Source organism: Saccostrea cucullata, unplaced genomic scaffold, assembly GCF_032062105.1.
Source record: "Saccostrea cucullata isolate Sc308-1 unplaced genomic scaffold, CSIRO_AGI_Scuc_v1 ctg1579, whole genome shotgun sequence".
Taxonomy (NCBI): domain Eukaryota; kingdom Metazoa; phylum Mollusca; class Bivalvia; order Ostreida; family Ostreidae; genus Saccostrea; species Saccostrea cuccullata.
This window is the reverse complement of record NW_026940777.1, coordinates 108,064-112,500: the sequence shown is the minus strand read 5'-3', so window position 1 is coordinate 112,500 and position 4,437 is coordinate 108,064. Positions and strand designations below refer to the sequence as shown.

At 33.7% G+C, this 4,437-nt stretch overlaps 1 long non-coding RNA gene across 1 annotated transcript; it reads left to right on the top strand.

The window, feature by feature from the left end:
* Positions 1–793: 793 nt before the first annotated feature.
* Positions 794–1,855, top strand: LOC134256299 (uncharacterized). The gene is made up of 3 exons (XR_009989699.1): positions 794–1,151; positions 1,509–1,605; positions 1,804–1,855. It is a non-coding gene; the product is annotated as an uncharacterized LOC134256299 (long non-coding RNA).
* The last annotated feature ends 2,582 nt before the right edge of the window (positions 1,856–4,437 follow it).

Genomic DNA, 4,437 nt, shown 5'->3' with positions numbered 1-4,437 from the left:
ATATGTGATTTTACAGTATATCGCACTACAAGTTCAAACTAACTTCTATGTGTATCAATTACCTGACGGTTACTAATAAAAGTAAATATTTTTTTTATCACATGAGACCTGGTGACCCATTTTTTAAACTGCTTTAATCTAAGGGAGAAAAAGAAAGTACAAGTAAAAGTGTGGTTAATTCAATAAGATTTACGAGAAATCGTATTGGACTAAATAACATGTTAATATCAAAAGAGGGCAGCTAATGTCCTCCAGTAATAAATATAACAATTTAAATTTTTGCTGTAAAATCATGGTGGTTTCTTTTTCATTTTGAGTGATTCATAACTATTGTTTTTTTTAATCTTTCGGTTTTTTCAATTAATATTGAAGACCAGAAGTGTCTTTCAACTACTAAGAATATTCAAACGAAAGATAACAATATCGTATTGCAATAGAAATGGAACAAGTTCTTACAAATCAAGAGGAAAATAAAGGTTTTTTGAGGAAAGCAAACTTTTACAGCTGGTTCAAACAATAACATTGAAATTAAAATATATCACTTATTTACATGTGTGTTATCTCTAAGTCTACTACTACGCACTGCACTGTTATCTGTTGATCGTGCTGCATGAATTGATTTATCAATGAACATTTCCCGAAAACCTGGATTACATAAGTTTAAACTGGTTACCATGCAGTCGATTGGATGTTTAAAATAGATTTGGAAAAACTAACGGTTTAAAAATAGGACTTGTATTGTAATATATATAGAAATATGAGTTTGTCTACAACTTACAACAGTAACATTAATCAAAATGCCTTTAAAGGAGTTGCAACCCTCAGAAATATATTTCAGTCAGCGCACAATTGCAAGCTGTTTTAGAGAAGAATCCACACATGCAAAGAAATCAATCGGAGAAACTTTAGACGATTTAGTAGTGGGACGCTGTAAAATAGAAGATATTCCAAAAATCAGTGTGGTCAAGAAAAATGGAGTTTGGGTATCAGCAGACAATAGGCGACTATGGATCTTAAGACAACTAGAGGCTTTAGGAATGTGTGAAAGAACACAAGTGAAAGTAAAAAAATATCTTGGTCCAGGCAAATATGTAACTGAAAAAGAAGTACAGATTCGCGGGAACCCTGGAGGAGTGATATATACAAATATAGTAAGTATCAAGTGCTGAAAGTTTTAAATCCTGTATTTTCAAAATGTAGTGTAATTTTATTGACAGAAGATAACTGTATCGAGTGATGTAACAACTGCAATACAGTATTTAACTTTTTTTTTGCTGTATTGTGCCCAAAATGTCATTCTGCTTACAACCTTTACTTAATAAATTCTTTGCACGTTCTAAATAGATAGCAGTAGTGACGTACTCAATTTTAACATTTGCTAAAAAGAGTTTCTTTAAAAATCTTTTTTTTTACCATATGCTTAAAATATTTAATTTTAATGACATAAAAATTTACGTAATTATTAACCCAAATCGATTCAATTATTATGAATTCTTGTATTATTGTAGTCTCAGATTGTTCATGAATGTTTAGAGGAACTGCTAGGAGGTCTGTCACAGATGCATTTAAACGCAAACTAAACGTAACACATGGGAATATATACATGTAAGTATTTCTTTTGAATGAAATAATCTTTTAAAAATGTTCTAGTATCACAGTCATTAGAACCCAACGCCCTCAGAGAGACACTTCGATAGATCAGAAGAGAGAAAGAGAGAGAGACAGAGAGAGAGACAGAGGCAGAGAGATAGTATTCTGATTCTGATGTTATTGTGATTTTAATTTGTGAATTTCATTTTACAGGTATTCTGTCATGACGTTAGGAAGATAAAAAGACAAACTGGATAGAGAGAGACATGTTGAACTTGTTTTCATCGTTCTGAATTATATTCTGTGAATATTATATATATACTTTGGTGTTATATGTTTTTGTTATATTAAAATGACAGATAAAAATATGAGTTTATTTATCGATCTTTTCCATATAGTTAACCTTTTCTTCAACCTGCAAAATGTAACAAACCAGACTTTGTATTATATGTAAACGCTTTGGTGTGATCTTATAGAAAGGCAGGGAAATAAGTAACCTTCTAAATGACTATTTATTGATTGATTGATTGTATACTGTTTAACGTCCCTCTCCAGAATATTTCACTGATATGGAGACATCACCATTGCCGGTGAAGGGCTGCAAATTTAGGCTTATGCTTGGCACTTACGACCTTTGAGCAGGGAGGGATCTTTATCGTGTCACACCTGCTGTGACACGGGGCCTCGGTTTATACGGTCTCATCCGAAGGACCGCCCCATTTAGTCGACTTTTACGACAAGCAAGGGGTTCTAACCCGGATCCACACGGGTCTTAATGACTATTGAATAATACAGTAAAAGATGGTTATAATAAGTTTACAGCAAAACGAGATGAATTCCCCGTGGACTTAAAATGTCCTGTGAACTGAACTAACATAACGAATAACGTTTATATAATAAAACAAATTCTTCCGTTCCTGGTTTTTTCCTACTTTTAAACGTGCCTTTCTCTATCTTTATTTGATAAATAGTCCCCCCCCCCAAAAAAATGCATAAAGCAGTTTGAAATGTAAATAAAACAAAAAGAATCATACTCAAAAGTCCATTGGACTACACAAATCTGGCTCAAAGCAAACACAGACCTTTTGAATAGGAAAGGTACCATCAGTTTTCATAGAAGACAAAGGATCTTCTGTTGACCAGATATATTATAGCCGTGTGTTCTTCGTCGTGTTCGGATAAGCAGAAAGATACGTAGAAAATTTAGTTTGAAAAATAATAACCTAGCAATTAGTATGGAAAACGCCACTTAGGAATTGTCTTACTGATATTTTATATTTGCTAACAAGGTCATTTTATTGACCATAAAACTTACAAGACTGCTGATATTCTTGTTTCATCAACATAAATGACACTATAATTTACCTCGTTATAGGTTAGAACTGAGAGGGAGGGTAGATTTCACTTTTTATTTTAATTAAAAATTTTAATTATATGCAGTAAACCGGTGTCCCCAACAATACAGTAAATAAGTTTAACATTGGTGCTAAATTTTAAAACCACTGGATTCTGCTGAGAGCAAAGATACACTTGGGAAACGCTAAAAACTGCCTTGCATGTAAACAGTTAGATACCCCGAGCCTGCTCTAAACAAGTTTCAGTAGTGAGTTATCGTTCATAATACCGACCTCTAGGGCAGTTGAAAGGCCTATTATAAGACCTATTTTTGTATTAATATAAAACAGAAATTGTCTAAATTCTTAAAGTGAAAAGAAGCAAACACTTGGCAATTTCCATTCTTATTTCGATACGATATATCCTGGTGACCTTGAGATAAAAGATACCACAGAGTCTGACACATCTGTTTCATACTTGGATATTTTAGTTGAAAAAGATGTTGATGGTTTTTGAACAGCCAAGTTGTGTGATAAACGTAATAACTTTAAACAGTCACGGTAGCCTAGTGGTAGACGTTCGGTTTGAGATCGGAAGACCCAGGTTAGATTCTTGTTCGCGACAGGTAGTGACTGTTCCTTCGCCAAACGCTCGACACTAGAAGTGAAAGTCACAGGTCTTTTGAATATGACTTTAAAAACGTAAGTCCTGAGTCACGTTTGGCGTTGGAACGATAAAGAACCTTCACTGCTCAGTGGCCCTGAGGGCCGAGTATAGGTCTAAATTTGGAGCCCTTCACTGGCATACGATGACGTCTCTATATGAGTGAGAATTTCTCCATTGCAGCGTTAAACAATATACAATATACAATTAATTTAACTTTTCAATACTAAGCTTCCCTTTCTTTATATGCAGCAATATACCTTCACCTGTATATTTAATCTATAACTCTCAGTTGATTCGATACGTAAGAGCATGCTTTACGTATGTGCAATTTATACAACGAGGTAAATTGGTATCATTTATGTTGATGAAACAAGAGTATCAGCAGTCTTGTAAGTTTTATGGTCGATAAAATGACCTTGTTAGCAAATATAAAATGTCTGTAAGACAATTCATAAGTGGCGTTTTCCATACTAATTGCTATGTTATTATTTTCAAACTAAATTTTCTACGTATCTTTCTGCTTACCCGAACACGACGAAGAACACACGGCTATAATATATCTGGTCAACAGAAGATCCTTTGTCTTCTATGAAAACTGATGGCACCTTTCCTATTCAAAAGGTCTGTGTTTGCTTTGAGCCCGATTTGTGTAGTCCAATGGACTTTTGAGTATGATTCTTTTTGTTTTATTTACATTTCAAACTGCTTTATGCATTTTTTGGGGGGGACTATTTATCAAATAAAGATAGAGAAAAGCACGTTTAAAAGTAGGGGAAAACCAGGAACGGAAGAATTTGTTTTATTATATAAACGTTATTCGTTATGTTAGTTCAGTTCACAGGACAT